The 18,287-nt window shown below is 32.0% G+C and overlaps 2 non-coding genes across 2 annotated transcripts; both read right to left on the minus strand.

Moving 5' to 3' along the window:
• Positions 1-4,227: 4,227 nt before the first annotated feature.
• On the minus strand, positions 4,228-4,299 carry TRNAQ-UUG (transfer RNA glutamine (anticodon UUG)). The gene has a single exon. It is a non-coding gene; the product is annotated as a tRNA-Gln (tRNA).
• A 9,507-nt stretch (positions 4,300-13,806) lies between these two features.
• Positions 13,807-13,878, minus strand: TRNAQ-UUG (transfer RNA glutamine (anticodon UUG)). The gene has a single exon. It is a non-coding gene; the product is annotated as a tRNA-Gln (tRNA).
• Between the last annotated feature and the right edge of the window lie 4,409 nt (positions 13,879-18,287).

The raw sequence follows: 18,287 nt of genomic DNA on the forward strand, positions 1-18,287 counted from the left end.
CTTCCATTAACGACTATGCCCGCAACTTTAGCAGGTTGCTATTATATAAGCTCTCTTTGACAACATCTGAAAGGCTTTTTGGCTCTATTCTAGTTAGGGCTCTTAAAGGCAACGTCGAACCTGTAAATTATGATTGTAAAAATCCCACATGATTATTATATAAAATTATTTTAAAATGAAAAGTGCATAGAATAAAAATTAAAGCCCGATTTCATAATGACCACCTAAACTAAACCTTAACTAATGTTCCCTTTAGACTAAAGTACACTATAGTGTCACACCCAGTTTCATAATACCTAGAGCTCTTTTCAATATTAAAGGTTAACTTAGGTGTTTAAATTAGTAGGTTGGTAATTGTGTTTCTATCAATTTTGCTTTATTTTTATACACACAACACGGAAACACACAACAAGGAAAACTTTTACTTATTGAGGAAGTATCCAAATATAAATCAATTAAGTATAGAAACCAAAAAAAAAAACGGGTGTGGCAGTCCAGTGGGACTGCCGGTAGAAGTTACACTTCTATACATGCATTCGCCGTTACAAATTTATTTGGGAGTCAATCTGCACAATCATTACATATGTAATGCTATAGGTAAGACATAGCAGAAAGAGAAACAGAATTAATAACAACTTACTAACAATTAATAAACAACATTTCACCTGTAATAGGAGTATAGTAAATGAAGGATTGAATCAATATTTTGATGAAAATGTGTATTTTTATTTTCATATATGTATGAAAGAAGTTGAATGCAAAAATTTTTTTACACATACTCTGCAGTAAAATTCATTGTTTATTTTGTTATTAGTATAAAAATACAATACAGTACACTGCAACATCATTCAATATAATAATACAATACAAATTAAAATGCAATATTCATAAGTATTTAAAAATGACAATAATATACATAACTTTTCTACTTACGCATATGTTTAATTTACCATGTAATAATATTAATAAAAAGTCCTTTCCGACTGGGAATCGAACCCCGGTCTCCCGCGTGACAGGCGGGGATACTGACTACTATACTACCGAGGACATGACACAAACGTATTTCAAAATTGACAGTTCTGGATCATACCGTGATTTATTGAGATTATTATTTTGAAATACAAAAGACTAATATAATTATGAACATTTAATAAATAATACAAAAAAAATATCACATAAATAATAATATTAATAAATATTTTATTATATATATATATATATATGTATATATATATATATATATAATATACATAATATTAAATATATATACAAAAGGAACATTTTTATATTCGAGAGAGGAAGAGAGAGAAAATATATCTTCTGTCTCTCTCTTACTCATTATCTTACATATGTAATGATTTCACAGATTCACTCCCATACAAATTTCCAACGTGGAGCGCGCGTATAGAAGTATAACTTCAATATTACCGAAAACTAGAAGATTTAAATGAAGAAAATGATCGATAAGAGGACAAAGAATAGAAAGAAAGGCCAATCATGAAAGGTATTAAACAAAAATGTATCTACTCAAGAAAATTTATAATAAATATACTGTACAAAAAATGTTGTCTTTTAATGTTACTTATATTAAATAAATAAATTTATAAACTGCTGAACTAATTGCTGAAAATATGTATTAATAATTTAATGTACAAATTACTGAAATATAAGCATCCTAATACCCTATAAAATTTATCTTGACAAAGGTAAAAGTAAGTATAAAACTTATACATTGTAAATTACCTTTGAAACAAAACAATTTGTTTAATAGAAAATATTTTTTTAGAAATTGTGAATCTAGTTCTGAAAATGTTCAATATTGTGAATTATGTATCTAATACATAATTCACAATATTGTTCCCTCAATTTCTCCTTGAAATTTGAACCTTAAATAGTTATCTTAGCCAACAGTAAATTTAGTCAGACAGAGATAGAATTTAACAGGCTCAAATGTAGGGCTTTATGATTATGAAAGGTAATAGTAGTGGTTTGAATGAATTAGGTCCGGTATTTCTAAATGGTACAAATGGTGACCAAATGTGCGACAAAAGAAGCCATCCTCAAGCTCAGTAAGGTATAAAAACTTTTTTGCCTTGGAATCACACAGAATCTGAGCGGCACACCAAGAGTATCTATGGAGGTGTTACTGGACCCCCTTATTTTCATATTGTTTTAAGGGTGAGAGCTATCTTCTGTTCCGATCCAAGTCTTTTCTGATCACGGATGTTATTTCTTGGTACTATTAACTAGCTCTGGACCAAAGTATTTTGTAGCTGATCAACTTCTGGAAAGGTAATTAGTTCTTTCATTACCCCGTATTACTCGATGACCTGGCATCCATACCAGTGTGGCACTTATATTTTATGAGTTTATTGAGTTCTTCTCCCTTCTGGTTTCCACACCAGCCTATAACAGGACAGCTATGTGGCTAATTGGAATCGAATAAGTTTAACTAACTTCTTCTTCTAGTGTTGTACGCTATGCTGCTGCTGCTCTTCTTATTATTGTATTGATGTCAGGTATGCCGTACCAGTTTCTTATGTCTTTGTTAGATATTTAAATTAATATAGTACAACATGAATCGGTGAGTTTAAAAACCGTACATGTCCAAAATCTGCGTTACGAGAAAATCAATAAAACCATTTGAACGCAGAAACTACTCAACATAGACTATTGGCATGGATGGAAAAGTTTTAGATCTCTTGGTTTGCAATGTATTTTTAATGGTAGTTTCTCAGAAAATTAAATAGACTACCAATGACAGATTAAAAGTGACGATGGAGTTGTATGGTTTTTGAACTCAACCCTATATACGAATAGAAATAGGTAAACATTTCTTGATTAATTTAACATTTATTTAATACATAATATCAAAACTATTAACTCAATCACTAAATCATCAATTTTAGAATTTGTGGTTTTCATGGTGTCATGTGGTAATAGAATTCTAATGCTTCACCTTGGGTATAAATCATTACCTTCTTGATGCCCAGGATTTTTTTTATTAATTGGAATGTGTTCTTGATACGCCATACTAGTGGGCAAATGTAAGCTGTTCTTATATTTTTTGAGCAATTTGAAAGTCCCATCCCAATACTCCCACGTTTTATTATATCCCGGATTTGAACTGTCACACACGAACTCCCTATAGTTGACATAGCAAACGTTTTTTTTGTTGGAACCGGTACCTAGAATTCTACACTTTTTTTTATAGTATTTACGCCACCAGTTCTTAAAATCGGTAATATCAGTGAACTGGATTTTTTTTTTCACATTATTTTGGAAGTCCTCGTATTCTTCTGGGGTAAAAATTCGATCATATTTTCTGAAATTCTGTTTTGCACAGCCAAAATCGTGGACACACTGCAAAAACGAATGGCCTCTTATTAGAAATGAATGGAAGATTTTCTTAAACGAACCATTGTTTGGTTTCGGTTCTGTCCTGTACATCCATTGGAAAACTGCAGCTTCAGGTGATTTATGTTTCATGTTGTAGTCATTAAGCAATGTGCACACTTCATTAGGTCCCTTCTGATCTTGACCTTCATGGTAAGTATAAAAATGACCAATATTTTCTTAAAGTTGTGCATTTTAAAATTCAAGCCAAACTTATTGTTAAAACTTACTTGGTGACTAGGAGTAGATTGGGTGTAAGCGCATTATAAGTAGGTACATCTATGATAACATATTATACTCACATACTGATGTAAAAATTTGTTTTCAACTGTTTTTCTTGCATTGTGTGTTAAACTAACAACATTCTTTTTTCTTTTTCTGCTACCACTAGTGATATCAGTAACTTCTTCACGATCACTGGATGACATAATTTTACTTTTGTTTGGAAAATTCACAAATATCGAGCTATTTTGTACAATACACATACACACAAAGTAAACGTTATGCTTGTTAATACCCAACTGGCCACTATTTTATTGTTAAGGTGAAAAACTGTACACAAGTCCTAAACATGTACGGTTTTCTTCCTCACGCACGGGTACAATCAGCTGTGCTACGTTAACGGCAAGTTTCTTACGGTTTTCAAGCCCAATCAAGGAAAGTACAAATTTTAAACAAAATAGCTATTTTACTTTAAAATGTCAAATTTTGGACTTTACGGTTTTCGAACTCACCGATTCAATTACATTTTCCTTTCTATTTTATATAATTTTTTATAACATTCTATAAATGTAATATCTCATTTATTTTAAAAACAAAAACATAAGTAAGAGGTCCCACCGAGATTTGAACTCGGATCGCTGGATTCAAAGTCCAGAGTGCTAACCATTACACCATGGAACCGATATTATTAAATAAAATTAAGAGATAATCTCTTGATAACGTCTCAGTTAAAAAATAAACTTGTAGAAAATACCTACAGTATAATCCCCATATTATAATAATTATATCTTTTGACCTTTAAAACCATGTTTTGGCCAACCGTGAAGCATTTTAAGAATAAAATAAATATTAATTTACTATAATTAATATCTACAATTAGAAGAGTATTATATAATAGAAAGTGTGTCAAACACATCAGTCCATGATTTTTTAGAGATTAATTTAGATTTGTTAGATGTATTTTTAAATTTGGCAAAATATTTTTACAATTTTAATAAATAATGTAGATTGTGTAACTCAAGTTTTACCGAACTTTGAATACTGGACAGATTATCGTAAATTTTATTGTCCTAAATAAAAACAAAATTTAGGCCAATGGAATTTATTTCTAAATGCAGAAAACTATACGATATATTCTTTATGTTATTGGTAACAAATTAACACGAATATGACAATGAGAAATATTAGTCTGCAACAAATATTGTACAAGTATTCCCTCGGACTTAAAAAAATACATTTTTTACAACGCTCACAGTCGGTAGAGAGGAAGGTGGTACACAATGATCTTCCTAAGGGAAAAATCTGTAAAACTAAATCTGTATGCATTTTTTTCCTAAATTTAAAATATGTATACAGTAGCTAAAGTTAAAGTAGCCAGAATTAAAGTTGGTGTGAACACATGATGTTTTGCTCTATGGTGTGAAACAGCTGTTTTTGTAAGGAAATAGACATCGGTTTTTGATGAAATTTTTACAAAGTGTGTATCAAGTTACAAACTGCAATTGTAAGTAATATTTTTATTCATTTAATAAACGTAAAAGAGGAGATTTAAAAGATTATTAGTAAAATAATGTACGCAAGATATACACAGCAAATGTAATAATGTTTAATACGAACTGTTGTACATCTTTATTATTATTAATAAATAAAGATAAAATAAAATAAAAAGATAAAATTCAATAATACAGTATCATCATAACCTAATCTAAAGTGTCTTGTTTTGTCTTGTTGTATTGATGGCTTTGCTGCAAGGCAATTGCCAGCACGATTTGTGTGAGACCCCACTTTGTCTGGCTCTGGGCCATGCAGGAATCTCTGAAAACTTCACTGAACTACAGATTTCTCGTGTTAGCGCTTTTCTTGTTTCTATATAGCTTATAACTTCGCTATTATTGTATCGGCTTTCTGATCTACGGCAATAATACTGGAGGACAAATTAATATTACAACAAATGGAATAAGAGGACAACACCAAAGCACTAAAACAGGCAGGATTATAGGATACATCAGGAAAATTGGATAGATGAGCTTCAGAGTTTGATTTTATTAATGTAAATGAAACGCATGATTATCTCTATAGTTTCTAACTTCTTGTTTTCATTTATTTTGGAAGCAGCAGGATTTATTAACCAGAAGACTGCTCTATGAATAATGTTTAATACGAACTATTGTACATCTTCATTATTAAAAAAAATTAAAAAGTAAAAGAAATTCTGAATGATATAGAAAAAGAAAATAAAAGAAACAACTCAAAAGCATTGTACCAATACTTAAAATTAAGTATTCGAAAACAAGGAGCTAATATAGCTAAAGGAGCAGAGATATAGCAGAAGAATTTCGAAGAAATATAATAAGAAATGGAAAAAAGAAGAAAGAAAAATAATAATGAACACGGAACTAGACGAGGAAGAAAAAGAATTAACCCATACAGAAGTGGAAGATAAAATATGCAAACTTAAAAATATAAAAACAGCGGGAGAAGAGGTAATAAGTATAGAACTTATAAATTTCGGTGAGGAGGCACTAAAGAGAAAGATTTATGAACTAATACAGAAAATATCAAGTAAGGAAATAATGTCCGATAAATGTAAAAAGGGAATTATAGGGACACTCCCAAAACAAAAAGACCATAGAATATGTCAAAACTATCGAGCAATTAATTTACTGAACGTAACTTTATAAAGTAATGACCTAATGTCTGGTAGAGACAAACTAACAATATACGCAGATAAACATAAACGCAGAAAACATACGAGTACGACGGAAAAACACGTATACTTTTCCTAGATTTTAAACAGGCCTTTGACAAACTTACAGAAGAAACATGGTCCCAGACTCATAAAGACTTGGACCATCCTTGGACTAAAATTATAAGAATAACAGAAATAATAATGCGAAATTGCCAAGCAACAATAGACACTGGAAGAGGAAAAAAACAGAAATAATTTAAAATAATAAATAGAGTAAGACAAGAAGATGCGCTCTCAAAGGTACTATTTATTCTATCACTAGACAAGGTAATAAAAAAAGCTGTCAAACGCAGGAACTATAAACAAGAATTTAGTACAAATTATAGGATATGCGGACGATATAACCGTAGTAGCAACAGATAAAAGTGCATTAAAGAAAAGCTTCCAATAAATAGTAAACGAAACCAAACTGAGAGAACTGAAAAACAGAAGAAATAAAAGTGTAGATATGAAAAGTAGAATTCAAGAGAGATAGATAGAGAGAATATAAGCCGAAACGCACAAATAAAAATCTACCAAACGACCATGTAGTATATGCCACAGAAACATGTACATTAACAGCAAGAGAAGAAGAGTAGTTGAAAGTTTTTGAGAGGAAGATTATGAGAAAAATACTGGGACCAAATAGGGAAAATGAAGAAGATGCAAGACAATGGATTAATCACGAAATACAAGAATGGATGGGTCAAGCGAACATAGTTATAGCAATAAAAGCACATATATTTAGATGGTATGGACACATAATGAGAAGAGAAAAGAGCAATCCATTAAGAGTTATAACGAAATGGTACCACCAGATAAAAGAACCAAAAAGAACCAGAGGCAGACCTGAACTAAGATAAAGACAACAAGTGGAAGAAGACGTAAGGAGTATGAAAATTAAAAATATATATTCATATATATATATATATATATATATATATATATATATATATATATATGTAAAAGATTAAATCTTTTAGCAACAGAAGGCTATCGCTTTGTTGAATTAAATATTATGGCCTAGGAGGACAAATTCGTTAAACTTCCCGTGCTTGATAGATATCAATAGAGTGTTATGACAAAAAAAAGCATCCTTGCTTCATCAAACATTCGAGCTAATACAAATTCAATATCAGAAAGTCCAACGAATGTCTCCTAAAACTGGACCAGTGCAGTGGGTAGCGTACAAAGGTGCCACCTATTTTGGAGGCCATGAACGAAAACTATTTAAGAATATCGTTTTCTGTCCTCTGAGCTATACGAAATGTGTATAAGATTAAATCTTTTAGCAAAAGCTGTTATCGCTTTGTTGAATTAACTGGCCAAATATATGGCCTAGGAGGACAAATTCGCAAATTTTATTTACTATTCCGTGAAGGTCTACTGTAGGATCATTTTGTACACCTCTTTATCTAAAGTGATCACTAGGGTATGGATATAATAATTCGAGGATCACTTTACCCCACTATACATATACAAGCAAAAAATAACACATACAAATATTTTTAGTAGTTTTATTGTAGTGTCAGTATCAAAAACTATTTCAACTGTTTCAACTAGACAGAAAATTCTTACTAACATACATTTTTGTAATTATGCAGTTATCTAAAATTATTGATATTCTGAACAATCTTAATAATAACACTCTTTTTAAATGGTATAATTGGCTAACAGCCACTAATTATTTTTTAACTAAAGTCTTCATTGTTTTCAAATATTTTAAGCTAGGCCCTCTTAATCATATGTTGTTAGGTTTTACAGTCTTAATTATTTCCAAGCAGACGCGAAATTACCATCGACAAAAAAATCACAAGTAAACTCATTAGCGTCATCGGGGTCAATACCAGCACAACCGTCGTAGCTCCATCTTAAGCAAACACAACATTTGATCCATCCTTCACCTCTAGTGTTTAACTTGTTAATTTATAACGAAGCAAAATTTAATATTTTAATTATATATTAAGTTTTAGTTTTAATTGTTAAAAACTAAATTTAAGTTATGAAATGATTCATATATTAAAAACAGCATGCCGCTGGCGAGTAACTTTACATTTATTTGTAATTAATGACCAAACTCACGTTATATATATTATGATGCACTATGTTCTAAAAAATATTATGAAACGAATCTTTTTTCATCATTGTTATGTACACATTGTAACATAAAAAAAAATATAATTTACATCACCAATAAAATGTTAATATTAGAATAGATCAAAAGTGACTGTAACATCAGCTAGAGGAAATAGTTTTCTGTCCTTGAACATTCTAGTCTCTCTCCTATAAGGCATTTTGCTATTCTCAAACACATATTTTCTATTTTATTTTAAAACGCAATATTACCAAAAATTATAGTACATACATACATATATTAACAAATAAAAGAAAATGAAGGATTAAAAGTAATTCCCAAGTATGTCGAAATATCCCAGAGTAGAATAGGTGTGTAGTAATAAAGCTGGTTGAAATGCTTCAGATATTATTTGGAAAATCCTTAACTGTACTAGTAACAGGAGATACTGTACTACTAAATAAAAAACAATAGAAATCCGGAGATATCCCAAGTTTCAAATCAATTCAGGAAATTGCGGAATATGTCAAAAATTTATGGTTTTATTCATAGAGCTTACCACTGTAACGAAATATTTTTGAATGAAAATTGAAAACTTAGTATTTGGGAATTAACAGCAGTTAAACTTGGGGTAGACCTGATTTAACGAAAATTGGGTGAAAGCAAATATACAATTTAACTAAAAAAAAAATGTTTCAAAACAAGAGACTTAACAAATTATACGTACGGTGGGGATGGGACAAACCAACAGACTTAAAAAGATGCACATACAGGGGGAGACAAAAATACTGACTTAATAAACTACACATACAGGGGGATACAAAACTACTAATAATATTGAAAACTTCACTTTTGAGTGAGCTACACAAAATGACACAAAATAGACAATTCTTGTTTTGACTACTAAATGGAACTTGCTCCTAGCCAAAACTAAACAGCACCTCCGTTCACGAGTATTACACTTGTGGTCATTCAGATACAAAAAAAAGAACACAAAAAACAATCTCTACTTCTCGTTCACAAACAAAGGGGGACACAGGTTGGACAATCTCCAACTAACCCGTGGCATAAAAAAACCGTCCAAGATGGGATAATTAGGAAAACAACAGGGGACACAGGAGACGGACTACTTCTCCTTCATAATCACCTACTAACCCGTGGCATAAAGAACGCCGTCAGAGATGGTTAATTAGACACATAGGACAAAACACAACTACACAGCTGGGGCAAAGGGTAAAACACAAATACATAGCTCAAACAAAAGTCACTTAAACAATTAAATTACATTAAATCAAAAAAACAAAACATATGTTAATATACAATACATATGTTGATATACATTAGATATACAATTACTGTTTGTGAGACACTCGGGCACTATTTGAAAAAAGAGGGTTTCATATAAATGGCAGAAAACTAGGGAAAAAATAAAATAGATATGGCTTAGGAGAAAGGAGTCTGTCTTACTCTGTTAAGACTACTACACATGCAGGAACATTCAAAAGCCCTAGGTTGGTCGCCATTTTGTAACGAAATATTTTTGCCTACCACATGGGGTATTATTATAAGGGGTAGAAAAATGGGGACAGAAATTATTAGGGCAGAGATAGAGTAACCAAATTATCGATACTTGTGCAAACGGCACTCAGGGTTTGTTTGTAGAGCTGAGGGCGTGGATAAGTAAATGGCAAGGGGTCCGATTGGGACAACTACAAAAAATGAAACAAAGGGGTACTAACGTGAATCTCCTGGGACAAACAAAACAAAAGGAAACAGGAAATACCTCTAGCAATTTAAAAAAGACGCCGCTTCGAGGTGCCAAATTATAACCATTACAACAGCTAGTTGTAACTATTGAAATAATTATTAAACATAAAAAATATATCTTTTCAAATGAAACTAAAAAAAGGGGTAAGAGAGTTAGTCAAGATAAACAAACAAACTGGTTTACAAAACAATTAAACATTTATTGTGTCTCACCACAAACAGTTACAAAAACACAGATAATACATAAATTACTATATTAGTAGTTACAGAGATTTATACCAAAAATTACAAAGAAAAACTTACATGTGTCCTATTCATTTACAAACTCGGGAGATGCTACAAAAACTTACAAATTAATGTTACTGAGCTATAAACTGTGACAAATAAAAAAATTATTGCAAATAAAAAATTATCTTTGTAAATAATGAAAGCAATTATTATTTAAATATATATATATATATATATATATATATATATATATTTTGACTTTAAAATTTAACACAAAAAGTTACCTTAAATTTCACTAAATTTCTATCTGCATGTCCGGGGTCGGGAACTGGAATCATGCTTAAATAATACTACAGCTTAATTGAGGACAGTTAAATTGTAGATCCAGAGTTAACGTTGGAAAAATGAAATCGATGTTTTCAAGTAAGGATCTGGTAAATACTGTTGCAATTCAAAAATACTACTGTTGGCGGATCTTGTCTAGCTAAAGTTTTATCACCTGACTGTTATATGCTTCTTGAGCTGAAAGTTGATAGATTTTCTGCTCTAGGATTAAGTTTGCCTTTTTGGTTTCTTCTGCCTGTGAGAAGAAAATATAAAGTTTACTTGAAACACTACAAGAGAATAGGCTTAGCTCAAGAGAATAAGAGTTGTGCTTAGAGAGGAGGTCGGCATGTTTGCTTGCCTGCAGTAACTTAAGGTTAGATTAATCCTAAGATGATCTTGAAATGGGCGCCAGGGTGAATTTTGAATATCACTCCAATTTGGGGTGTCTATAGTTATATACTAACTGAACTAAGCGATTATGGGAAACAAATAAAAATCTGAAATGCTTTATACACTACATTATAATCTTAATCTGCTTATGTACCAACCCTATATTTATATACACTAAAATAATTACTAAAATATATTCCCCAAAATATATTTACAAAGAACAGTTACCTAAAACTAGGACCCAAAAATATAAATATATACAAAAAAATTGATCTGCACAGTCCCTTAACAATGAGGTAAAATGGTATGTCGAAACTGTTTGAATAACTCACATGGAGTAAATAGTAATTAAAATATTATAGAAAAATAAAATAATTATACCAGTTAATAAAAGTATGACAAGGCAGTATGAAAAGGCAGTTTAAAAGTATGACAATAGTCAGTTAAGCAATTTGAACAATACTACATCAATTTGATATTATGAAGGTACATACAACTGACCATAAAATTGGATAATATATCCTGACAACTTATAAGTGTTATATAAAATTTTAAAAAATAGATAAATTCAAAGTAAATAGGAAATAAAATTAAGACAAGTAAAAGTATTCAGCAAGTTGAGGGAGGGATTGTGCACAAACCTGTTTTGTAACCCACTTAGGCTGAAGGCCTAAGTATTAAAGATATATATATATATATATATATATATATATATTATAAAAAAATTGAAATTTAAATTATTAATAGCTTTGATAAGAATATAATTGTCCTTAGTAATCCTATTGCTGGAAAGGGAGTTCCCTAATCTGCTGTCTAAGGTCCAGATAGTGGATGGGCTCTAAGATCAGCTACTCTCTATGTTCCTTGTAATAGCTTTTAAGGTCTGGCAGACCAACCAGAAAATTCAAACCAAAATTCTTCCTCAAATCCAAAATTCTTTCCAGTTTAAAAAATTTCTTCCCCAAATCCAAGTTTCTTCCCAAATTAAAAATCTTCTTCACCAAATCAAAAATTAAATAAAAATTCCAGTTCTAGAGGTTGGAGCCGGCAGGCTACAAGAGAACAAAAAAACCTTTTTATTCTGTGTTCTTGTACTTAATATAGTTTTTGTTCTAGTAACAAAAACTAGAATATATTTGTCATGAAGTGACCTTGGCTCAAATATTTAATGTTACTACTCTGGAATATATTATATATGTGTATTACAAAAAATAAAAATGATTGTTGGATATTTTTAATAAGGTGAGAAAGTTTAAATTTACATGTAAGTTGTGGTAACTCACCAGAATCTTTTGGAAGTTTTATTTTTCATAAACAACATAACTTCGACTTCACATAAACTAAATAACTTCTTGTAACTAAAAACTTGTTCCATTCCCCAAAAAAAAATAACCAAAATAACTTAACTCTCTTCCTTCATAAGATTCGCTCGCCGCAATTAAACTCCACAATCTCTCTTCAGGAAGTTCTTTTCCAAAATGGCCAGAAACGTCTTTGTTTTTTTTTCTTTCTTTTCTTTCGAACTGTTGTTGTTTTCTCATTGTTTTGGACACTGCTATTTAAATCCTATTGCAGGTACAGTTAAGATGATCTCTGCTATTATCATTAAAATTCAATTAGGTTTCAATTTCGACTATTTTCAAATGTGCTATTAACTTTCATTTCTGGTTTTTCGTCCGTATCTGTTAAAAGGATTTTTAATTCTTTTATATTTCCTTAAACATAATCTCTCAGAATGCTAAGTAATTGGTACAAATTATTATTATTTTATATTGGTTCTGCAGCAGAATAAAGAATTATATTGCCATTATTCTTCTTTCTACCAAAATTTCTCTAGTTAATTCGGACCGATTAAACTGGAAATTGGAAGCTAAAATTTGATTGTCTAAATCATAGTTTGGACGTTTAGACTAGGCTATGTTTTTCAATCCATAATAGAGTTCTGGAAAAAGGTATCTCGTCTGTATCTGAAAAATTCGGTTGAGGTACACATTGGTTTTCATCCGTATCAATGTTGCCTAAAAAGAAACGTTATTAGAATTATACTAATGTAATATGACGCAGACTTTAAAATGATCCCATGAAGATTTCAGCTTAAAAACTAATAAAAACGGTAAAAAATATTTTAGCATTTTCGCTATGTTTTAATTGCAAATTAGAAAAAATATTAATATTATGCTTATTACCTTCCAAATTGACTGTTTTTTAGTAATCCAAAATGAGTAAATAAGAAGGTAATATTTATTTTTTAAGTAAACACGGTCCGACAAATCGCGTTGTGAATAAGCACATATGTAAATGTACATTCTTTTTGCTAAATCGTAAAAATTGATTGAAACAGTATAAGCAACAGTAACTACTTATTCTGTTACATTTCATAATTTTCGAGATGTTTTAATATCCACATGCCCATCATTTGCTAAATTTAAAGATATTTGACTTATTTGCTTATGCAGACGGAGGGGAATTACATTTCCCATTATCGTTATCATTATCATTATTTAGTACATAAATATCTCAGATTTGATAATTTGATGACTTACGTGCTTACCACAACCAAAGATATGAAGACCACGACTAAGGTAGCCATAATACTAGTGTAATGACGAAACAAGCAAAGCCTCATATTTATGTGTTTGAAATTTATAAATTTAAAAAACGAAAAAAGAACTAGAGGTCCCACCGAGATTTGAACTCGGATCGCTGGATTCAAAGTCCAGAGTGCTAACCATTACACCATGGAACCGATATTAATAAATTAAATTAAGATAAAATCGTTCTTATAACGACTTATCTTAAAATAAACCTGTTCTTAAATTAGAATGCACGATCCCTAAATTATAACTCGAACTTTTCACCTTTTGATATATCATCGCCGTGGCATTTCAGAAGAACGAAATAAATATTTTACAATCACTAATGCATGCAGTTATAAAATTATTGTGTATTATACAGGATGAGAGAAATACTAGTGACAAGAAATATGGCATCTGGCAAATATCTGTACACTTTAACAAAATGTACAAATTGTTTTGTGCAAAGTCATATAATTTCAAAATAAGTTTTCTAAATAAAAAAATTAATTCTTAAATGGGATACCCTATATTCTACTCGTAATTAATAGTTATTTGACAACTTGGTTAAAAGGGCGATTAAAAATCGAGATATAGAAATGTTTAAGATTACTAATTATAAACATTTTGATGCACTAGTTATTTACAAAAGTTGTATTTTTAAATTATTTGGTGTCATAAATCCTCCAGTTTTGGAGTAATTAATATTTCTAACGTCTGTTTTAAAGTCTCTACAAGAGAATAGGTGGTACCCATATAAAGTGCAAGTGATTCATGAACTTAATGAAGATGATTACGATCTCAGACAAGAATTTTCGAAATTCATGATGGATCCAATCATGATTCGCAATTCTTACGAAAATGTGTTTCCTTAGAAAATAGTTTGTTAGTTGGATGTAGGTTCTAGGAAAAAGGGAACCCTCACTGGGCGGTAAAAGGGCATACTTAGTATCCACAGGCAGTCAACGCGTGGGCGGCAATATTTGGTAATAAAATTGTGTATTGACGGTTCATTCAAAGGTGAAGAGTATTGATTTATTTCAACAGCGAATAGTTCCTGCACTTATGGCTCAAAAAATTATCAGCATTGGACACTTGAACAATGGAAAAAATTCATGTTCAGTGGTAAAAGTACGTTCAGGTTAGTAAAAGTTCCAAATTTGTTCGTCGTTCACACACCGCGTCAAGGTATGATCCAAAGGTCACAGTTAAAATCCTCGAACACCCTGAAAGTGCAAAGTCCGTGTCAGACGGTCAAATATTTGATCAAACTAGTTTGACCAAACCCAAAAATTGACAGCATGTGACGTCACATCCATGGGTAGCGGGTAGGAACTCCTTTGAAGTTCCTTGGATTCTATTGGATAGTACTGTCAGGGAAAGTGAATCAACCCCTGCTTCCCGCAGATTCCAGGAGCTTCTTGACCCGGGAAGCTAGCACCTGCTAAGGGTCCCTTGTCCAGGGTCACGGATGAAGTCCAGAACGGCATCCAAGGTGACGAAGAATACCTCCGGTACGGCGAAGATGGTGGAGCTGGCAACCCTTGATTTTAGGGGTAGTATAAGATCACAAACCTAGAAGCTCTGACCCGGAGCGGGCGGCTTCAAACAGCGTCTGTACTCACAATGAGCGGCTGAGTTAAAAAGCTCACCAACCCGCCTTGCCAGCGTGGTGTTTCAAGGCAAATACCTCCCAACAGAATGTCAGATTTTAAAACAAAAGCGGATGTACCCCAGGTGAATATCGAGACTCTCACAGTGATTTATCAACAAAAAACCCCAAAAAAAAGAAAGCCAACCCAATATGGAACGACCCAACGAATTTAAATGAATATCAAGGAAATATCAATAAAATCCTACAAAAAAATGGATGCAGGAATAATGTAAATGCCCTAACCGAAAATATCGTAGAAGCTATTCGAGAGGCTCAAGTAAAATGCTGCCCTAAAAGACGCCAAAACGAAAAAATAACCATTGAAACAAAGCAACTAATGGAAACTAGAAGAAAAATCAAAGGAAAAGAAAGCATTGACGAAAAAGAACTGCCAAAAATTAACAAAGAAGTATCAAAAGCTATAAGGAAAGATTTAAGGAAATTTAAGAATGAAAAAGTCCAGCGAACTCTAGAAGAGAATATAAGTCTGAAAGTCCTGAGAAGACGACTAAACAATGGAAAATGCGAAATACACAAACTAAAGAACAAAGAAGGAGTCCCTACATCAAATAGAGAAAAACTACTACACATAGTTAAAGACTTCTATCAAGAACTATACACAAGCCAAAGAGAAGACCAAAAGAACTTGGAAGCCGCCGCATCACGCAAAGTTATCAACCAGGGTTTAGAGCTCATGCCAGAGATCACACTAAGCGAAATCCAGGAGGCAATGAAAAAGATGAAAAACAACAAAGCGCCAGGAGAAGATGGAATCGTAATAAAAGCTATAAAAATGGGCAGCCATGCCCTTCTCAACAATATAAAAATGTTGTTTAACCTTTGTCTAACAGATTGTTGCATACCAAAAACATGGAACAATGCAGTAACAATTTTACTACACAAGAAAGGAGACAAGGCGCACCTAGAAAACTATAGACCAATCAGCTTATTGAACCACATCTATAAAATGTTCACCCGAATAATTACGACAAGACTAAAGAAAGAAAAAGAAAGACAAGAGAAAAAGTTAGTTTTCTCCCAGCTCCGAGAACAAGCTGGCTTCCGCTCAAAGTTCGGAACAAACGATCACCTACAAACAGTAAATAGAAAACTACACTAAAAAACACTAAATAGAAAAGTCGCTAGAATATAACAGACCACTGGTACTTATCTTCGTAGACTTTCACAAAGCCTTCGACACTGTGGAATTAGACAGCATTATAACTGCTCTGAAAAATAGTAGAATAGATTACCGGCTCACAAAGTTAGTACAAACATTATACCAAAACGCCACAATGCGTGTAAAACTACATGATACCACCAGAGAAATTCATTATCAAGCGAGGTGTGAGACCAGGCGACACTCTCTCACCTAAATTATTTATAACGGTCCTCGAATATGCCTTTTAAATGCTAAAGTAGGAAAATAGAGGAATAAAAATAGATGGAGAAATGCTCAATCATCTGCGTTTTGCCGACGACGTAGTACTTATTACCAAAGATTTGGGTGAAGCATGACAAATGGTACAAGAACTAGAAAACGTATCTTCAACAATAGGTCTAAAAATGAACATCAGTAAGACCAAATTTAGTTCTCAGCGAACACCTAATCATCCAAAATCAAGTGGTAGAATTGACAGAAAAGTACATACATCTTGGTCATGAAATCAGAATAGGCAAGGACATCCAGACCTGCGAATGTCAACGACGAATAACACTTGCTTGGGCGGCGTATGATTCACTAAGAGACATATTTAAGAGCAACATTCCGGTAGCTATGAAACGGAAGACATTTGACCAATGCGTTCTTCCTATTATGGCATACGGAGCAGAAACTCTCACGCTCACAGAAATAACAGCACTAAAAATACGAGTGGCATAAAGGCGCATGGAAAGATCAATTCTCGGTGTGACAAAAAAAGACAAAATAAGGAATCAAGACTTAAGGAAAAGAACAGGTATCAGTGACGTCGTCAAACGTATAGCCAAGCTAAAATGGAATTGGGTAGGTCACATAGCGAGACTAAAAGACATAAGATGGACCAGAAAACTAATTGACTGGCGCCCACGAGAAGACAAACGCAGCAGAGGACGACCACCAACACGCTGGATGAACGATATTAGACGAATATCCAAGAAATGGCAACAAGAAGCACAGAGCCGTGAAGAGTGGTGAAAAATGGGAGAAACCTATGTACAGCAGTGGACAGAAGAGGTTACATGATGATGATGATGATGATGACATCACATCCTGAGATCGAATCCTCTAAAAATAGAGGATCTTCTATTTTTTAAGGTCAGTTTGATCAAACTTTAATTTTGATTAGTCGCCAAATATCATAAAGACAAATGACAATCAACAGTTAGACATTGAACATAAATTCGTGAAATTTGAAATTCATTTTTCTTTTGTTGATAGTGTGTGGTTTGGGTTTATTTTTCTATTTTGTTATTTGCTGGGTAAATAAAAATAGTTTAAAATGTCTTGGAACCAGGAGCAAGTTTCGGCTTTAATAAATTTATATAGAGATTAGCAATTTGAATATTGTGAAACATCCTCACTATTATAAAAAATGTGCTCGTCAGCAATGCTTGACGGAAATTTCTTTGAAACTAAATGATATACGGCCAAATACTGCAGGTAAGCTGATATTTATTAGTGATAATGTATTTCTTAATGATTAAATTTTGTAGTTAAGGATATCAAGCAAAAAGTTAATTTTTTGAGAACCCAGTTCAACAAGGAATTAACAAAGCTCTCAAAACACCAAGTGGTTCAGGCCGTGATTTGGTAAAAATCTCATTGTGGTGTTTTGAGGATCTTTTGTTTTTTCAGGATCAATTTACGGCCGAGGAAAGCGATTGCAATATAAGTTAAGAAACAAGTGGCAATGAAACTGTGTTAATAAATGCAAATATAAGTAAAGA

This window comes from Diabrotica undecimpunctata, chromosome 1, assembly GCF_040954645.1.
Source record: "Diabrotica undecimpunctata isolate CICGRU chromosome 1, icDiaUnde3, whole genome shotgun sequence".
NCBI lineage: Eukaryota > Metazoa > Arthropoda > Insecta > Coleoptera > Chrysomelidae > Diabrotica > Diabrotica undecimpunctata.